General features: G+C 37.3%; 1 long non-coding RNA gene across 1 annotated transcript; it reads left to right on the forward strand.

The window, feature by feature from the left end:
• Positions 1–926: 926 nt before the first annotated feature.
• LOC140524462 (uncharacterized) lies at positions 927–20,699 on the forward strand. Its single transcript, XR_011973732.1, has 2 exons — positions 927–1,132; positions 20,287–20,699. It is a non-coding gene; the product is annotated as an uncharacterized lncRNA (long non-coding RNA).
• Positions 20,700–21,760: the final 1,061 nt, after the last annotated feature.

Here is a 21,760-nt window from a genome sequence, read left to right on the forward strand (position 1 = left end):
AAACTGGCAGATCTAAGACCCCAAGTCCTCCTAGAGTAAAACAAAGATCCATAACCTTGAGGCCTTTCCCCAAGCATCAACATATCCTCAGTATTATTATCTGGCCTCAAACAATTACAAGCTGAATGACCCTGTGTAGCAGACGGCCTGCGTCCCTACACTGCTTGGTGATATGGTGAAGAAGAAAGACACGGGAGGTGGGAGAAGAAAGACCAACTCCACTTTATTGATCTGAGGGTCCAGGTATTTATAGACAGAAATTGTAAGCCCATGTGACATTCTGCTTGTCTCCACCTGAGTGATTAAATCAGTACTACAAGACTGATTTAATCACCCTGACTGCTATAATCAGACTGTGAGCCTAGAGAGCATCTATTTTACATATCCCTTGTTTTCTGTTATTTCTCTTGTTTGTCTCACGGAGACAGTAACACTTGGGGGGCATGGAGAGCCATTCCGGATGATAATGAGCACAGTCTCAAAGAACAGTTTCCCAGAAGGTCTATCCTGATCTGTCAACCGAACTCCACCCTGGCCCTCAACAACCCTGAGTGAGTCACTTAACTGTATTTGCCTCAGTTCCCCATCTGTAAAATGACCTGGAGAAGGACATGGCAAACCACTCTAATATCTTTGCCAAAAAAATCCAAACGAATCAAATGGTGTCACAAAAAGTTGGAAACAATTGAAACAATTCAACAACATACCTCACTAAAATATTGGTTTTTTTCCCTCTGCACAAGCCTGACCATGTCACAGGCACTTCTCTTTTCCACCTCTTAGACTCTCTAACGTTAATGTGAGTTGCTTGATTATAGGAGGCTTGTTATGTAAGAGTTAAAGGTCTTCCCTGCCCATTAATAGGCCTCAGGTGGAGCCCATTAAGTGAAGTTTGATTAGGAGAGGTTTGCTTTGTAGGAAGGCCCACACCTTTTGTTAATTGTTAATGAGGCACTGGGTCATGAGGGTCTTGCCCTCTGGCCCTTCAGCTCTGAAAAGTATATATATATATGCTCTGATGTGAGGTTTTGCTTTGGGGGCTTGGAAGAAGGTTCCAGTGCCAGGTGTGACTCTGGGTAGCAGTTAAGGAGCACCACCCCTTTGAAAACTCAGATGTTGGTGCTTCTCTCTGGTAATTAATTAAATGTGTAGGTAATGGTCAGACAGTTGAATTTGTTGATGTGTGACTTAGGTATTGCTTATGGTCAGACAGAAGCCCTGTCTGTTGGTCTTTATTTCTCTGCTTGTACTTTCTCTGTTGGTGTATGTGATTGTTGACTCCTCAAAAGTTGCTTTACTTTATTTGCCTCATCTGCAAAATGAGCTGGAAAAGGAAATAGCAAACCACTCTAACATCTTTGACCCCCTCCCAAAAAAACCCCAAATGGGGTCACAGAGTAGGAAACAATTGAAATAACTCAATAACACACAAATTATCCCAAAAGTCTTAGTGCAATTTAAAGCCTTAGTAGCTCCAAAAGTATAAATGTTACAAGCATAAAAAAATCATTTGAAAGTGTCTTTTAAATTTAATTCCATGAATTTTAATAACATACTTTTAATTTTAAACTTTTGTTCAAGTTCCCTTGGTTAAAGATAACAAACATAGTTTTTACATTTGGCAAATCTAGTATGACAATGGTTATACTGATTTTTCATAAGAGCTATATCAATATTTTAAAGTTTGAAATCAAACTTTTAAATTTTTTGGTTTTCTTGTCACATTGTAGCATTTATACTTAAAAATTTATGTTAACCTTAAAACTTCACTAAGACTTTTGGGACATCCTGTGTACTGAAGCAATAAAATTAAAACTTATAATTCTTGGGTTGGGGGTGAATGGGAGGGAGGGAAAGATGATAAAACATTTGCCAGTGGTATATCTGGCTATCTGTCACGTGTACCAAAGTATTTTTTCCCCGAATCATGAATACCTTAGAGCTGTCCAAAAGTGTGATGAGATGCCTCAGGAAATGTTGGGTTTCCCATCATTCAAACTAAGCCTGGATGACCCCTTGTCAAGGATATCATAGAGGGAGTCCTCACCAAGTCATGTCATGTCATGAAGCCTTTATTAAGTATCTACTATGTTCTAGGCATGGTGTAAGCACTGGAGAGACAAAGGAAGGAAAAAAAAAACCCAGTCCCTTCTCTCAAGAAACTCCCAGTCTTTAATAGGGTAGACAACATGCAGACAACTCTAGAAACATAAAGTCCCTTGGACTTTGAGCCTGTGGTAACTTGTGTTCACTGTGTTTGGAAGGGACAGCTTTCCTCTTTTTCCCCAACATGGTTTACTGGAGGCTTGTAGAGAAGGCGGACTGCTTTCCTTTCCTAAACTTGATAAAAGGACTCAGGCAGAGGATGTTTCTCACTCACTGTTCTTCTGGCCCTTAGTATGAGGCTGTCATAAGATTAGATGCACCGTCCATTTTTTTTTTTCTGACGATGGCTTGTCTAGCTGTACCTCTCCAGAGAACTGTAAGAGACCACAGCAGTATAAAGCAGAGATTTTTTTTAACCTGGGGTCTCTTTATTTGTGTTTTGGTGATATTTTTATTCTTATTTTAATGTAATTGGTTTCCTTTGCAATTCTATATATTATGTTGTCTACGTTTAAATTCATTCTTCTGAGAAGGGATTCATAAGCTTCACTAGAATGCCAAAGCAGTCCATAATACAAAAAGGTTAAGAATTCCTAGTGTCTAATGTGAAAATGTTTTACATGATTGCCCATGTATAACGTATATCTGACTTCTTACCATATCAGGGAAGGGGAAGGAAAGAGCAAGAGGGAGGAAAGAATTTGGAATTCAAAAACTTAAAAAAACTCCAAATGTTAAAAAAAAATGGTTTTAAACATGTAATTGGGGAAAAAATAAAATTAAAAATATAACAAATTTAAAAAAAAAATTCCCAGTCTCAAGTACTTTTGGACTAATTAGAGTCATATCTAAGTGTTGCTACTCCTTGGCAAACTGGGTCCAGACCATAGGCTTATATTTGATAGTTTTTTGAGGTTTTTTTTTAGTTAAACTGTCCTCAGAAGGAAACTTCAAGGAGATTGTAAGGAATTGTTAGGTTAGAGTTGTTTGCTCCAGCAGATAAAGCAATTTTTCAAAAAAAAGTCAAAATGCCTTCAGGAGGAAATTTCAAAAAAGTGCTAAGTAATTATTAGATTAGAGCATATTTTTCCAGGAGATTGTGTTCTTCCTTCCTAGAAAGCCCAACAAATATTTATTCATCACCTATTATTTGCCAGGAGAATGCCCAGAATATTTAGGATTGCCAACCAGCCAGTGTTAGACTGTTGTGGTCAGTATTTCAATAGAGAAGTCGTTTTTATTTCCCCCTTAATTAAAATTTGTCATGTAATTCCCTTTTTGGGTTTTGTTTGCTTTAATTTTGCTTTGTGAGCTATTGTGGTCAAAATATGCATCACCAAGTGGCCAGTGGCCTGGTGATTTACTTAGCTGCATTGCTCCTTGGGGAGTGGGCAGAGTCTATTGCCAAAACTATACTTGAAGTTTTTCCAGCATGGTAGAACTTTCCAGAATTTATGCTGTGTTGGCATAGACTTTGAGAACTCAATGTCTCTTCCTTGTCACAATGAGACCTCAGAATAGGACTTTGTGGAGGCTGAAGTCTGTACTACTGGAAGAAACATCCACTTTCGGGAGATAACAAATCCTTTGGAGTAGTAGGAAGCTTCCATTTTGGTACCCTGAGACGATGAAGATAACAGCTGACGTTTATACAGTGATTTAAGTTCTGCAAGCACTTTACATAGCTTTGTGCATTTGGGTCCTTACCATAAACCTGTGAGGTTTGAGATAAAAGTGACAGGCATGTTTTTTTTCCCAGTCTTCTTATTTTATAAATAAAGAAAGAAAGGCTTAGAAGGGTTAAGTGACTTACTCATAGTCATATAGCTAGGAAGTACAAAAAGCAAGATTTGGACCTATGTTTTTGTGGTCCCAGACCCAGCAGTCTATTCACCAAGCCAGATTGTGGTTTGGGTCAAATCAAGATGAACCAGCAATTATTAAACTTCTGCTTTGTGTAGCTTGGTTTTACAGTGGAGAGAGCGCACAACGTATCTCTTGCCTCAGACGTATACTAGTTGGGTGAGTCACTTATCTCCACTATCTCAGTTTCCTGGTCTGTAAAACAGGGATAATAATAGCATCTATTCCACAGGGTTATTGAGAAGAAAAAATAAGTTAACATATATAAAATATTCTATAAATGCTAACTTTATTTTATTTATTTGAGGCCTTACACCAGACTCTATGGACCAAAGATGAATGAGACTTAGTTTCATGGTTCAAGGCTTTATAGTCTAGTTGAGTCAGTGAGAAAGTACAAAGTAATATGTAAAGGATATACACAATTCCCACTTTCATCGTAAATATTATCTGGGCATTCATAGATGGGATCACCCACCTCTAGAAGTTTTTCAACTCTCTTGTGAAGGGAAATGCCTCTAAGTCAAAGATTGGGGAGACTCAACTCAAGGGTCAGAGGCCTGACCGCAGAGGCAGAGACTAGCTTCTTATTCCTCTAGGTGGACAAAGTCTGTTTTCAAAGTAGCATGAATTCTTAGAATTAGTCATCAATTTACAGAGTTAAAGGGGCCTTACTTGAAGGAACATCAATTCTGTTCTGCCTGATGTAGGAAACTATTTTCCTTTGTACCTGACTGGGACCAATTTCCTTTTGCTTCAGTACCTCTAGTGACAGAGAAGTGATTACCTGCCAACAAATATCTGATCAGCTCCAGTTTTAAAGAAGTTATTCCTTATCTTTTGCTGAAGTTCAGGGGCATATTTATACTAAATGATGCAGAGTGAAGTAAAGGAATTAAGAGATTTTGTACACAATGACTCTAAAGATGCCGATGAAAAGATCACTGAGGGAAAGTAGGACTCAGAGTATTTTTAAATGGTCTCCATGAATAAATAATGAAAGAACTTCTCCCTTTTAAGATGCTACTAGGATAGAAGGGCATAGACAAGTTTCAGATGTTTACTGCTTTTGCTTTATGGCTTAATTTTTCTTTTTCACAAAGAAGGATTCACTTTGGTCAAGTAGAACATACAGAATGTAAAGACATAAGGCACCAATATAAAATGACTTAAAAAATCTAAGCTCACCTGTGAGTTCCCTGTATAGCCATATACCTCTCCAGATATTTCTCCCTTTTTTATGCAAGAAAAAACATCTTCAAGAAACAAAATTTCTGGGAAATTATAATCATAATAGGAAAACACAAAATTGTGGGGTTTTTTTGTCTTAACAGTTTGAAATTGATTTTTAAAAATTCAGGAGGACTGTCTTTTTAAAAAATTAACAGAATCCATTCAATTTCTTAATTATTGTTTCCTTGGAATTAATCTGTCGGGAAAGAGATGGGGAGGGGGAGAGGAGGTTGTATGGGAGGTTTCTCAAGGCTTTGGTTTGAGTCCTGTGTAATCAGAAGAATTATAAATGTTATCTCTTACACAGAAGCATGATTGGTATCATCTTTCTTTTTTACCCCTCCTACCTTGTTGACAAACTATCCAGAATTCAGCCTCCTCACTAACTATCAATGAGTGGATTTCCATAATACTCCAGCCCAATACCTCCTATTCCTGTCATATTTTATCTTTAAGATCTCTATATAGATTTATTGAGCAAGTCAAAATGATTTGGATATAACAATATAGGATAATATAACAAGGCTAATCTTAGGGGTTATCAAATATCCCTCTCATAACACTTTAAAATATCTAACAATGAAAATATGTTAATTTATTGCTTTTTAATATAAATACTTGGTTAGGGGCACTTTATGAGGGGGGAGGGGAATGATACATCTGGATCTATGACTTATTGGCATGAGGAAATGTGGGTGAGGGCATTCCTTCTGTTAAAAATGGTCAATTCTCTAAAATTGACAGCCATAGAAATCTGCCTAGGGGCACTGAGAGGTGAAGGAACTTTTCTATAGTCACACTACCAGCTTGTAACTTAGGCAGAACTTTGAGCTAGGATTTTCTGGACTTCAGAACCAGTTATCTCTCCACAATAGCATGACACTACATGTAAGTGTTTAAATATGAAGTTTGGCTGGTAGTCTAAATAGAGACCACTTAAGGGGACTTTATTTTATTATTGGTGTTTAAGAATAAGCTTGAGTTCAAATCTGGCCTCAGACACTTATAGCTGCGTAACCCTGGGCAAGTCACTTTACTCTGTCTCAGTTTCCTCATCTGTAAAATGAGCTGGAGAAAGAAATGGCAAACCACTCTAGTATCTATGCCAAGAAAATCCCAAATGGGGTCACAGTGAGTTGGACACGACTGAAATGTCTAAACCACAACAAATAATAATATATACTACCACTTTTCTGAATGGCTCAAAGTGATTTCATATTTTAAAATTTTCATTCATACTTGGCAACATCCCCATGAAGGGAGAAGCAGTGATTATTATCCCCAAATCTAAAATAACAAAGAGGTTAAATGACTTGGCCAGGGTCATGCATGAATCAGTGTTGTAGATGTTTGGCCAAGGTCCCACAGAGGATAAGACCAGAACACTTCTCTCCCATTAGACTAGGTTCCAAGGAATTAATTTCTATTCCCTCTGTGGCCCTTTGAGTTGTTGTTCCCTCCTGATCAAGTTTTCAGGTCTCAGTGGCTTCCGGCTCTTTTTTCCCTTCCCATTTAATGCCTGTTCTCAGTAATGAGTCACTTAATCCTTAATGTAAGTCCAAATCACTGTGTTCCCTCTCCCAAGGGCATCTACATTTGACTTTTACCACTAAATAAATATTTGTTGTTGAACGAATGAATGACTAAACAAATTGAAAATGAATGGAAGGATATATATATATATATATCCTGGTAAAAAAAAAAAAAGCATTTCCAATGTTAGCGAGTAGATGGGGAAGACACTTGGGGGTGGCGGCCCTTCCCCAATACTCCTGAAATCCTATCCTGTGCTTAGCCCCAGGAAGCTGGCCCTGCTGTGACAGAGGAAAAAGAACTCTCCTTGACTTTGCAGCTCCTTCCATAAGTATCTTGGGAAAGACATTACTTCTGTTATGGTGCAACAGGTGGTCTTGGTGAGAGTAGGTTCCTCTTCTGAACTTTGCTTCTGACTTAAGAGGGGTAAAATCATGGACATTTTGGGTTCTGTTTAGTGTCACAGGGGAAACGACTTACTAATTAGGCTAAGAGCCTTTACAAAAATATGTTTTCGATTCCACTGATAGTCAGTTACAAGCGATAACACTGTTAAACGTAGTGCCTAATAAATCTAGAAAAACTGCCCAATAAATGTAAGTAATAACAATGATTAACAATAAATTAAATGCAGAGAACTAGGAATGTACCACATTATTTTTAACTAGTTTGGGCCATCAGGTTTTGATTATTCAGTTTGTCCTACACACCTGGAGTTTATTAGAGTGTAATACAAACTCAACAGTCCCTCAGAGAGGCCATTGAAAGGGCTTAGTATAAAACAATATACAAGTTTAATAGTGGTAACTGACCTTTCTTTCTCTTACAAAAACATATCTTTGTAACTTGAGCCCTGAGGAAATGTAATACTTTTTACCTAATCCTGATTGTTAATTTTCTTTTTATTTAATTTAAGCTTTCGTTTGTTTCATGAGATAGCGATATACAAATTTATATTCAATAATTCTTCCTGAGCTGGAAAGAGATTCAGAATGACGAGTTTCTCTTATTCCTGCCATGTACACTATGAGAACAAGGAGGGAAACAGATGAATGGTGTGCTCGATATTAATGGCAGCTGGTTAAAAACCACATTTTAAAATGGCCAAATGAAATGGTATACATATGTTTATGATCAAGGTGCATTTGCCTAATTTTCCTTAAACTCTTAAATATTACTCATTTGCAAATGCCGGATAATTAGAAGTACTCTGTGTTCAAAACATGGATAATGTTAGTCTTTGGAAGAGGACCACCCCTCTAATTAACGTCTCAAATGTCTATGGTTTAGATGGCATTAAATGGTCTGTTCCATTTGTTGAATCTCTCAGTCTTAACATTCTCTTCCTATGGAGAAATACTTCTTCTTGAATGAATGCAAGCACATCACAAATAACTTTTCAATTCTTCTCCAAAAGGGAAAGACTTTTTAGTCAAACTATGATTTGGAACCCTCATTTTCCACAGCCCCAAATTCATCCTTCTGCTGCTTAGATTCCAAATGGCAAGAATACTGCTGAGGATAGTTTCTCCTGGGTAAGTTATCTTGACTAGACTTCATCCCTGAAAGCATGTGGAAGCTGAAGTACCCAGAAAAAAATCAGCATGGGCAAAGAGTCCATAAAATCCTGCCTTGAAATAATTAAATGAGAACACTAAGTACAGAAGGGCAGAGGTACAAATGAGGGTAATTGCATAGGGAAGTCAGAGTAGACCCAGAAATAACTTCTTATAGTCTACTTTATCTTTAAACAGGCTAATCAACAAGGATTGGCTCCCATTCTTCCCTGACCAATTGAGGGGCCTCTGACCACATACAGCTTGCTGACTGTAAGCCTTCATTTTATAATTAAAACTATTAAATTCAGAAGCAACTCTTCATCTCAAAAGCTGGGGATCGTGTTCAGCTACATTGGGTATAAGAAGAGGCACCTCCTCCACATCAGAAATAGTTGGACTTTCCAAGCAAAAAGATCAGGCTGAAACAAAGAGTTCCCTATCCATTTTCTGGAGAAATTAACAGTCATTGGTAAAGAAGGGTTGTTTTATTATTAGAAGTTTCTAAGAATTTCTAAGATTTACTTTGATTTTCACAATCAAGGGTGATGTTTGGGTGGATGGGTTGGAGTAGGAAGGGGAGCTTGATTAAAAGAGCTCTAATTCCATGACAAATGGGCAAAACCTGGGTCAGACAGTCTGAGACCAAATTATAAAGTAGGCAGAGTTTATTGTTGGAGCCTCCAAGTCAAAAGGTGAAAGTTTAAAGGAGGTAGAAATCAGTCAAGATAAATACAATTTTCTTTTTTAAGAATGAATTTTATTGATATTTTTTGTTTTTACATTGCCTACACATTTTCTCCTGTCTCCCTCACTTTCTTAGAGAGCCATCCCATGTAACAAAGAACATTTTAAAAGAAAAAGAGGAAAAAGAAAAAAAGACAACCAGCAAAATCAATAAATATATTGAAAAAATATTATAACATATACCATATTTCATGCCCATAGACCTCCCCACCATTACAAAGGAGTAGCAAGTGGTATCTTTCCCATAGCTCATCTTTGGGGCCATGCTTATTCTTTGTAATTTTTCCACATTGACTTATGATTGTTGCTGTTTTCTCCAATTACCTCATTGTAGTCATCGTGTGTGTTGTTTTCTTGGTTCTGCTTATTTCACTTTGTGTCAGTTCATGCAAGGTTTTCTGTGCTTCCTAAAATTCATCCCATGCATCGTTTCTTTGAGCTCAGTAATATTTCATTGCAGTCATGTACTGCAGTTAGTTTACACATTTTTCAACCAGTAGGCATCGATTTTGTTCCAATTCTTTGTTTTAAAAAAAAAAAAAGTAGAACTAGTAGCTTTCAAACAATTTTATCAGACCAGCAATGGAAGAGGTTATCTTGTGAGGTAGTAAAATGTGGTGTTCAATGAAAAGCTGCATGGCTCCTTGTTGGGGGATACTTTAGAAGCAATATCTGTTTGGGAAGGAAGCTTGGATTAGGTGATTTCTATGGTCTCTATCTATGACTGTATTTTTAAAAAATCTGCGATAAAAGGTAGCATTTGATAACTTTAATTCATGCCAACATATGAATGGTTTAATCTTGTAGCCATTCCAGGGTTATTTGCATGTCATAGAGCACAAAAGAATAACTTTCTCATTGTGGAATTTTGGCCATTTGTGAACGGGTTTGGGGAGGTATGTTTACTGGGCAAGGTCAAGAGGGTGGTGGTTCTCCTTATCTGGAAAGGGAATGTGCTCTCTTTTATGTTCTCTTTTATGCAAAAAGGAAAAATCAACTAATTATTTCCACTGCTTTTCCATTTTTATTTTTTTCCTTACAAATTAAGAGTACAAGGAAAACTAGAATGATGGCAGAAGTCTTTAATGTTAGGATCACACTTCCTATATCGCTTTGGAACTTGGAAGCAATGCGGGTCTCCCCATTAAAGTCTTGGGAGAAATGAGGTAGTTCTGAATTAACAAAACATTTATATTGCAGAAAAGTCCCTCTCCCCCAATCCAAACTCTGGAGAGTATCAAGCTTTGTGTCTTCTGGGAGAAACTTATAAAATATTTGTGGTGCCCCAACAAAAACATAAACAACTTCTTTATCCCATGAATGCACATGCTTTCCTGAGTTGTTTATGGTGAAGGATGTGTATCAAAGATTTCAGGGTGGGGGGAAGAGGTGAAATAACTTAATTCTTTCATAAATTAGGAAATTTTCTTCTACTTGGTTAACAGAAAGGAGTCTGTGGACTAGCCCACATGGAATAAAATTCCTTTTAAAGTTTATTTTATCCCCCTTTAAAGCATATTTGACTATTGAATAATTTCATACACCTTTAAGCCATTGAAAAAAGATAGGAGATTCCATTTGAGCCTTTAAAAAAGGTAAAGCAACAAGTTAATTCAACAATTTTCTCAGACATTTGTTTTTATTTATTACATCCAAATGATTAAGTTAAATAAAGTTTAGATTAAGTTTTAAGCGACATAGGAGATAAAGTTGGCTCTGGATGCCTAACTGAACCATTTGGTATTTCTTTCATTGAATATCTGGAAAATCAATTGTTGACTTTCTAACTCCATCTATGCATCCAATATCCTGCTTTGAATATACACATATGTGTGTGTATAAATAGATACACTTACATATACACATACCTATAAATATATAATATCTATTCATATATCTTCTCCTTAAAATTCCCTTAATAGATGCTATGAAAATTCCAGGGGGATATGGATTATATGTGAGCCATATTTTCAACTGGCTGCAAAGTTATGTAAAACAAAGTTCATTAAATACCTTCCATCTGATTGTAAGTAATTTTCTAAAAGTATCTAGATTATTTTTCTCTATGTAAATTGCATTCTAAAAAAAGAACTTTTCAGAGATTCTCATCATTAGAATTAAAAAATGTAGTCATTGAAATCCAATTCAATCTGTGTAGCCTCATATTTGCAATGAAGATTCTTTTTGTCCTGTGAAATCCTTGCTAAAAGCCAAGTTGAATTAGAAAGTAATGGTGACCTGAGTAAACTGAATTTTGTAGGCCTGGTCCATTTTCTCGTTTCTGCATCCTGTTTGAAAATCTATATTTGTGCTTTTTTAAAGATTGGAGGTAGAATGGAGAAAGAATAGCCGTGGCCATAGTGCCAGAAAGTGCCCATTGCAGTGGCACACTAGGCATTGACCTGGACATCTTTGGGGATGTCATCCCTCTATGCTATAGCCAGAAATAGGACAAAGAACTCATGGGAGCTCTGCCCTCTATTCCCTCAGTGTTACATTGCTGAGTGAAAGAAATAAAAGTCAGGGTAGATTTAAGCTATTTTTCCTTGTGTCATCATCTCTGTTTCTCAGTCATAGTAGTTGGCAAATGCTCAAATTCTTACTTTTCTCCTAAGAAAAGAGCATGACCAAGAACTATATTTCTGAGTAATTTGTAAATAAACTTTTGAGCTTGTGGAGCTATGCTGTGGGGGCCTGCCTGGGTTGGCTCAGTTATTCTGTGATTTTGGAGGAAAGTGAGTGATTGTGGGAGGGGGCAGAGCTGTAACTAGGGAGGGATGACAGGGATTTCTCTCCAAGGTTCCAAATGTAGGTGGTGCTGACAGTGTTCACAGGCCTTCAGCAGTGTAGAAACTACAGAGATTAGCATTTTGTTGACCAGAATAATCAAATTCGTAAGTTACCAGGTGGTGGGCTCAGGTGAGCTCCTCTCTCTCTCTATGCCCCACCCTGAGTGGCTCTAGCTATGTAGCAACCCCTAAGTTTTCCCTAATGCAGAACAACTCTTAACATGCACATCCCAGGAATGATTTGTGGTACTTGCCCCAGGTACAAACATTCCTGTTTTAGGCTCTGGAGTTATGTTATTTATTTTAAGCTAACAGAGGGTGGTTTAGTGTACTGATTCTGGCTACCCCTTGACATGTTGATCTGGAAGAGTGAAAAGCACCTTCCTAAATCCTCACCATCATCTCAGGGGGTGAGTGGTTCCCCATCAACAGGTGAGTTAGCCTGGGTCAGAGCTAGCTGAACTAATATAGTATTTCAGTAAATTGACGAAGGTCCCAAGTTGAGAGAGAATTGTAACATTTACTTCCCAAATGACTGTTCCAGTGAACAGAACCTCAAAGTTTGGCTGACTGGGATGAGAGGAGAGAGAGCAAAAACACGAAACTCCCTCTGATTTTGTGAAAGGCAGTTTTGACATAAGGCACCCTACTATTTACAAACCTTTTAAAATCAAGTCAACTCATTTGCTAAGCCAAGCAGAGCAGTGAAAGAGGCAGAAAACAACAGGAAATACAGACGAGAACACAGATTCAGACTCATAAATTACCCAAAATGAGTCTGAGGAAAACACCAGGTTCAATTTAAGCAGACCTTTCACAACTAGATGTGCCCACAGCTGACTCTTTAAGAATCATTAAAACACATTGCACCCAACCTTTTTACTCATAATCATCTATATTACCTGGGCAGCCCATCCATCAGCTTTCCAATTTAATGGATTCCCCTATTTTGAGCAACTTTCTGATGAGCAAGGAACTTGGGAGGGGAACCTTGCAGAAAAAGCATATTGAAAGCATGGAAATCCCCAAAGCTCTGGATGCTGGGACCTCCTCTGCCTGAATCCGGTAATGAAATACATTCTTCTCTTTCCAAACTGTTTCCAGAGAGGCACGAAATAAAATTGCAGGTTTTATTATTATTAAAGACATCATAATGTGTTTGCAGATGACACTTCTTAGGCACAGACTCTGAAATTGACATTAAATACATGGAGAGAACTCTTGTCTCCCTTTTTCTATGTGTCCTTTCCAAATATTCCTTTGCCCCGCCCCCAACATAATTAAATGTGATGATGACGTCACAAAAATGGAGTCAATCTTTTGGTTCATATCACTTGCAGGAGATTATAAACTCTGATCTGAAAGCGTTCCTGGACTTGACTGGACTGGAGGCATTCTCAGCTGGAATATAGTATTTTGATTGAAGCATTGAGATGCTTAATGAGAAACCCCTTTCTGTACATTGCTTCTCATCCCTAAGTGCTAAACTTTGATGGGCCCGAACAAATGCCTTCTATCATAAAAACACACTTTTGGCAGAGTTTAAAAAGTAATAAAGTTATGTATATATTACAATTTGGAAGGGAGATGAGTAGGAATGGGGGTGGGGAGTTGGTGGAATAGAAATTGTTAGTATAATGAAAATAACTGAAGAATAACAGGTAAAAATTGACCTGAAAAAAATCTGCAAGTGAAAGACAGCGAAATGCTTAAATGAATCTGAAGCACTTTACCATGAATTAAAGATGGGAGAGTTTATGTATGAATGGATAGCACTTGCTTAACGAGCATAGCAGATGTCTCCATTTAGGAAATGCAAAGAAAAGTAAAACCTTGTAAAGTTTTATGTATGATCCCTTTCACCGAAATATGAAAAACAGATTAGAAGTGGGGAAGGAAATATCTTCTATAAATAAATTTGAAGAAACACTCAGCCAGAAGGAGACAATTGTTTAAGTATAACGTCCAAGAGAGAGAAAACAGTCAAACTAGCAAGAAATCCCACTTTTGACTGTGCCGCGCAAACATTTTTGCGTCGCTAGGCTATAAAGCAGAAACTTTTTTCCACCCTACCCTTAGAGAATGCCTCACTGACCTCAGTGTTCTTTGGCAAGCCACATTTGTTAGAAATAATGAATAATAGCAGCTGAGGATCTGTAGCCTCCTTGCAAAGACATGTAGACATTATAAAGACATTTTTATCAAGTGTCTATTGAAGTCTGTAGGTTCATGTTTGGCCCAGATCAGTGAAAGCTGTTCAATTCTTCTGTCTTAGGTTGCCTTTTTAATTTTTTTATTTTGCATCTTGGATCCGTGCCGATTTCATATCATAAACAATTTGCCAGTTGCTGAGTTGTCATTGAGCTATGTGAAAGAAATGCCTCCCTTAGGCATGAGATCCTATGTCAGAGTCTTCTCTGAAAACTAGTGGCTGTGAGCATGAATTTGCTGTTCCTGAGAACAAGAAATCAGTTTTGGAAAGAGAAAACATTCAGCTTAATTCATTCTTAATAGTCTTTTTTAAATTATAGATCAAGTTATTTGAAACAAAGAAAAGGATCATCAAAATGTTGTTTCTTTTGAATTACATCTCCTATTATAAAGCTATATAGTTGTCCAGGAGAATAACTTCAGTTGCAAAGTTATTTTTTACCTAGAGTATTCAGTAGGAAATGCTAAATTGGCTTCTGAAAGACCAAAAAACCCTGGAGTAAAGAATACTGATTGAGTCCTGTGACATTTTGGTTCTGTCTGCCATCTACTCTGTTTGGGAGATTTCATATTGCTACGTTACTGAAACTGAGATTTATGTTCTTATTGGGTTCCAAATAAGCATAAAGGATTTGACTTTTTCCTCTTTGGCAAACTCTTCTTTAGCTCTTAAACAGAAAAGACAATTGTCACTTTAAAAAAAAAATTCAGCTGTGGCAAAATCATAGCTATTGATCAATTGCAGCAGTGCTAAAAAGAAGAAGTTAGTCATTCATGATCAGCAAAATAGCCCAAATGATGTCATCCATCAAGATGGACACCACAATTTGCCAACTATTTTCTCATAAATCAAGTGATGGTCCCTCAAGGAAGAAAAGGCTCGCCTGAAGAGCCAACATGGCAGCCGTTATCGGCAGACTGAGAGAAATGCTCCCTCAAGTATACAGTAATTATTTTTACTCGATGGGAAATAAAGAGAGGAGAGATGGTAGAATAGAACTGGAGAGTGTCTGCCTCACTTCATTACTATTCCCCAGGCAAGGGACACAACATATGCTTTTCATTGGGAAGCCAATAATTTTGAATCGTGGGACAGGTGAAAACTTAAATGACATTTGCAAACCTTGATTTATTTCTCTGCTTAACTCTGGAACATGCTTTAGATTTAGCCATATAAGTTTCCATAGATTAGTGGTCAATGTCAAGTATTTTCAGTGACATAGGCAAGCTTTCCCTGTCCCTATCAGTTAATTAAATATTTTCACTACTAATCTTTTCTTATTGAAATAGCCCCTTTTCTTTGGGTTAGACATTTGGAAAACAACCATACAGAGTTTAAACTTTTATTTATTTATTTATTTTAAAATACCCTTTCCCCCATGTGCTATTTTACTTGCTGGAAATCTCATTAAAAGTTATTTATGAGCTGTTAGTGATCCCATAAGGATTACACCTAATTCAGTCTGTAAAGCTTTTGAGTTACATAGCTTCCCAGGAATAGCCTCTTTAGCATGAAGGACCACCTTCTCCATTATTCTGTTTTCCTTATCACCCAAATAAATATTGTAGGCTTCCTTCCTGGTAGACAAGAACTCCTTAATTCCTAACCTTGTTATTCTCATTTACATACATATGTAGGATGCTAATGTGTAAAAGCATGTCTTCTCTGTTAGATTTTCTCATGGACTTTTCTTGATATAGGCATACTTTATCAGACTAGTAAAACTGAGGAAAGATAGGAGGTATTGGAAAAAGCAGGATTCCAGAGACCTGGGTTCTACTCCCAACTGTGCCCTAACTCACTGTGTAGCCTCAGGGCATGTCATTCCACCTCTCTAGGCCTCAGTGTCAAGATGTGTAAAAAGAAAAAAAAATGAGGAAATGGTTGGGCTAAGGTCAGGGGTGGGGAACCTGTGGCCTTGAGGCTACATGTGGCCCTCTGGGTCCTGAAGTGTGGTCCTTTGACGGAATCCAAAAAGAGAAAAAATTCATCCAATCTTCAATCCAAAATCAAACCTCACAGTTTGGATTCAGTCAAAGGGCTGTACTTGAGGACCTAGAGGGCTACATGTGGCCTTGAGGCCGCAAGTTCCCCACCCCTGGTCTAGGTGATTTCTAAGGTGCTTTCTTTTTCAAATATTCTATGATTCTATGGGTTGAAAGGCATTATGTAAGTATCTGTCTCATGATTGTCAGATTTATGTTACCGTGAGTCCAGTGGACTTTAGGTATTATTAAGCTCCAGGATTTCATAGGTCATTTATCTATTCATATGGATAATACTCCCTACTTATCTCTTTTCCTTCTCCTCTGAAAAAAGCCATACTTTATCTGGTAGATGTTATTTAATTTGTAGACCAAAATGGCCATTAGTTTGAGTGCTTATAGAACTAACTAAATTCAAAATTATCTGAGCCCCCTACTTGCCTGACAGATTAAACTTATTTTAGTTCATTGAAGGAAATTGTTTTTTTTTTAAATTTATTTCCATGTAATGTGCAAGAATTCTGTTTTTATTAATAATAAAATAATTCAGATTTGTTTAACTCTGATGTATATTTGTATAGCTCTTTTAAAAGCAAATTTATGTTTATCTGGATGCTCAGAGAAACATCTTAGATTCCCTGTATGTTACCTAAATGTTCTTGCATTTATAATAACCACTAGAGAAGCATGTCAATAATCAGATTCCATGGGTGACACCAGTTAACACATCAGGCAAGGATGGAGACTGGATGGCCCCTAAGGGCCCTTCCACCTTTGAATCTGGCTGTATTCCTCCTGGTTTCTTTCAGAACTTTCATTAGCTTCTTAAATACAAATTCATTCCTCCAACAGAAAAAATGGGCAGCCAGAGTGAACTATTTCTGAGTCAGATATATGAACTTTCAACTTTAACAATCACTAGGGTTGCAGAAGTGAAGCCAGCAGAGGAGCCCCAAATTTCTATCAATTCTTCAACTCTTGGATCTCAAATCAATTTTTAATTATGAATGCTAGAGATCTAAAAGTATATTTCCATGAATGGATAAGAGCTGCTTTCTGCAATTAATAGAGATTAAAAAAAACAATGAAATATTAGGTATTTCAGCTAAAAATATGTTTGTTGACATCTGCACAATTTACAAGCTGAAGGTAGTTCCATGTGGCTAAAGAGTTTATTTTGTCACACATATAGCACATAGTGCTTTGCATATATTAGGCGCTTAATAAATGCTTATTGGTTAAGACCCATTCTTCCCATTTTTAGCAATCCAGGTTTGAGGGATATGAAAGGGCTACAGGGACAGGTCATGGGAAATCATATATAGTTTCTATTTTCAGTCCAGTCTGGTTTGAACATAATAAAAATAAAACATATAATATTGTTATTCAGTTGTTCCAGTTGAGTACAGCTCTTTGTGATGGAGTTTTCTTGGGAAACCACTAGAGTGGTTTGCCATTTCCTTCTCCAGATCATTTTACAGATAAGGAAACTAAGGCAAACAAAGTTAAGTGCCTTGCCCAGGTTCACACAGCTAGTAAGTGACTCAGGCCAGATTTGAACTCAGGAAGATGAGTCTTCCTGACTTCAGGCACAGTACTCTATCCACTGTACCATATATAGCACTTTTAGGTTTGCAAGCACTTTTCATTTGTTATCTTATTTGGTAATATAGCCAGGTCTCCGATTAGTGCCAATTATGAATCCTATAAAGTGGTTGCATTATTCAAATTCATACTGCCTACATCCAGTGGGCTGGAACTAATCATATTTCATATAATTATAACTTTCAGTAGTGTAAATTGAGATATATGGGGTCACTACGTGGGACTGATTTGATATCCACACTAGTAGGGACCTACATGCTGTGAGATAGCTTGTACCCAGGAGGCTTAACCTTCAGTTCCTGCTTTAAGAAACAAGGCTCATTCACAGAATCAGAGAGTTCAGAGAGCAAGGAATTCTCAGAGGCCATCTAGTCTAATCAGGATCTGAGCAAGAATCAACTTTGCAAAAATATCTGACAGTTGATCAGCTAGACTCCCTTTGAAGACCTCGAGGACGTAATGCATTCTGCTCTTGGATAGCTCTAAGTATTAGGAAGTTTTTTCCTTATACCAAGCCTAAATTTGTGTCACAGGTCTCAATTCCCCTCGTTTTCCCCTCTGGTGCTAAGCGAAGGAAACCTAGACCTGGGAAAGACCTTAGCTTAAAAAGGCCAAGATCTCCCACTGCAACTAGTGTCATCTCTAGTGGTCCTGATCTATGTTTTGCACTGGACCCGAATGACCCTGGAGGAGAAAGTGAGGCTGGTGACTCTGCACAGCCCTGCCTCACTTAAATCCAATTCACTTGCAAGTCAAGACATCACCTTCCTGAGGTCATTTATCCAATTTTAGAATGAAGGTCAAACAACCACAATGACAGCACTTCAGATACTTCAAGACAGTTGTCATATACTCCCTGTCTTCTCTTCTCCAGGCTAAATCTCTCCCCTTCCTTCAACCAGTCATCATACTGTTTAATTTTGAAGCCCTCTACATTCTCCAACTTACCAGTATCCCTCTCAAATTTTGGCCCCTAGAACTATATAGAGTATTCTGGATGGGGTCTGACCAGAGCACAATGCAACCAGACTCTCACCTCCCTAGTCCTGGCTGCTATACTTCTTTTACTGCAGGCAGCTATATCACACAGTTGATATACGGGGTAGAAATATAAATAAATATAACTTATTCCTGTAGTATCTCCTTGACCAGCCAGATAAATAACCTTATCAAAAAATGGAGTAAGGTTACTTTGGCATGACCTGGTCTTGATGAAACCATGTTGGTTTTGTCAATCAACCAAGCAACACAAATTTATTAAATGACTACTGTGTGCTAAACACTGGGATCAGTTTCTTTCCCAAGACTTTGTAATCCTTGGAAATGATTTCAAAATTCCTTCTGGTCAATATCATGTGAGGCTATGTGAATTACCAAAAATGAGGCATGAAGTTTAACAAGTCTTGGTATGTTCTCTTGCTATATCCTAGATATATACCCTGGAAGAGAGAAGACCTCTCTCGTTAGATCAACATAAGGACACCCCAGGACCCTTCCTCAAGGAGTCACCTACCACTGTTACTTACTTCAGCAACCTTAATGGATAAGTGTTCACATGTTGGTCCCCATGGATCTACATCATTATTCTTAGAGAAAATACAAATGCATCCACCTAAAAGCATCTAGCTCTCTCCTTTTTCAAGTGATCCCTTATATCTATATTTTTGTTCTAAGTATTTGGTGATCTCTCTTCCTTTACCTTCACATCCTTTTCTCTCTTTCCCTCTCCTCTCGCTCTCTTCCTTTCTCTCACTGTCTCATTCTGACTCTTCATCTGTCTCTGATTCCATCTCTCTCTCTCTGAAAATATTAAAAAAGTCCAAGTCAATAGACCCCCTGAAATCTACACATGGACCCCCTAAAGGGTCCCTAGATTCCAGATTAAGAACTTTTTCTAAAGTATCTTTTAAAGAAGAAGAAAGGCTGTTTTTTCATGGCATTTTATAATTCTCAAAAGCAAACTAACACAAAGAGCAAATTAACAAAAACTAACAATTAAGCAAACAAAAATACTTTAAGAAAAGGAGCAAATTTATCTAGTCTTCAGAATAGAATATTAGAGATCCAATGATCATGTTTCTTCCCAAATCTACACATTAAGGAGATATAGTTGCCAAAAATAAAATTATATTTAGGAGATTAAATCAAATTAGGAACATATCTGTTATTTGGTCAGAACTCCTTTTTTGTGGAATGTTATAAGAAGAAATATGAAATGGGGAAAGAGTAAGTCTTTGAAGCAAAGTATGTTGCTTCTTGGTTGCTCTGAGAAAGATAGGGGCCAATCCACAAGAATTTATTAAGCACCTGCTATGTGTTAGGCTCTAAGGCTACAAAGACAAAAAAAAAAAAGCAGAAAGCCTCTAATCTCAAGGAACTCACATTTGCAACTGTAAAATGGAGATGATAATAGCACTTCCTTCCCAGGGATGTTCTGAGGATAGAATAAGATATTCTAGTAATATGGAACTTCTTGGTTCTATGGAGAGTGCTAGCCTCTTGATTTGAGTCTGTATCATAATGAAGTGTAGGAAAATTGCCTCCTTGACACAATCCATTGTTTTCACTCTTTTCTAGAAGGTTACTGATAAGCCAGCAAAGCTGTTTATGATTTGCTTACTACTTAAAATCCCATACCTTTTTTTTTTTCTGACCAGCGTATTACGGGGAAAGAGAAGACGGAGGAAGGAAACATTAAAAAGAAACAGTATACGAGTATCATTTGTAAACTAATCTATAGACTCTGAGCCAAGTTATTTCAGCACTCTCTGGGGACAATTACAAGCGAATGAAGAAACATTTTGAAATACGTCTTATGCCTAATTAATCATGAGACTTGAAGAACAAAGGCGAAGATCCTTCAAAGTTTTCAACCTTCCCTCTCTAAGTAGAGGAAAACAACTCTCCACTTTTACCTATTGGCTTAGAGCTCACTAACAGCTATTGTTCTCTCTCTTCCCTGCCTCCCACATAGAGAATTTCCATGGTCTTTAACTTTCTCTTACCTCTGATTCCTTATTTGATCCTTAAAAATGTATATTTTTATATTATTAAACATTTTTAAATTTCAGCTTGATGCCCCCCATTTCTATTTTCTAAGCTCCCCATCTCCTAAATGCATTACTTATGTTAAGATTATGTACAATCCAGACACTAAGTATTGATTGACTGAGTTGATGCTACCTATTATTTTGTAAGAAGTCTGGAGACCCAGTAACATACAGCCTCAGATAATCCATGCTTATATGAACTCCTGGTTTCATTCCCATTTTATCCCTTTATCACCTGGATGGATAAAATGTTTAGGGTTTTTTTCTTCTTTCTAAGGAAGAACTCTGGAGTCCCCACCCTCTCTCTACACCCACTTCTACACATCCCTTTCCTCTTAATGAGTCAGCTGTAGTCCTGAAGGTGTGAGGGAATTCAAGGTATGATGTCATCCTTCTGTAATATCAGCATTAGGTCATTTACAGGCTAATCAGCATAGTTCAAATGGAAACTATCAGTCCCACACTATCCTGCCACATAGCATAGTAGCCAGAAAACATGGGGCTTAGAGTCAGGAAGACATGAATTCAAATTCTGTTTCGGACTCTTACTACCTGTGTAGTAAATCAACTAACAAAATCAACTAACCTCTTTCAGCTTCAGTTTACTCATCTAAAAAATGGGAACAAAAATTGTACCTACCTCCAAGTGCTGTTGTAAGAAGAGAATGAGATGATATTTGGAAAGTATTTACCATACTTAAAGTGCTATATAAATACTATTATTATTATATTCTGTTACATTATTATATTATTTCCCTACCTCACATGAATGTGGTGAGAATCACATAATGTATTTAAAGTAATTTGTAAATATTAAAGCACTATGGAAATGACCAATATTATAATCATTACAAGCTGGTCCCCCCCGGTGTTGGTTTTTCTCTACTAATGTGCCATGGGTCGCCATACTGCCCTCTGTCCATACTGATCTGTCCTAGGAATTTTCCTTCTCAATATCAATATTTTCAAATTTTTTTTATCAAAGTGTCAATGTTTCCATTTCATATAAGCAGTCCTTTAAAAAAAAGTGATGGAGAACAAGGAGAGAGATGAGTTCATAATTCTGTGTTGTTCATCCTTC

The sequence above is a fragment of the Notamacropus eugenii genome, chromosome 1, assembly GCF_028372415.1.
Source record: "Notamacropus eugenii isolate mMacEug1 chromosome 1, mMacEug1.pri_v2, whole genome shotgun sequence".
Taxonomy (NCBI): domain Eukaryota; kingdom Metazoa; phylum Chordata; class Mammalia; order Diprotodontia; family Macropodidae; genus Notamacropus; species Notamacropus eugenii.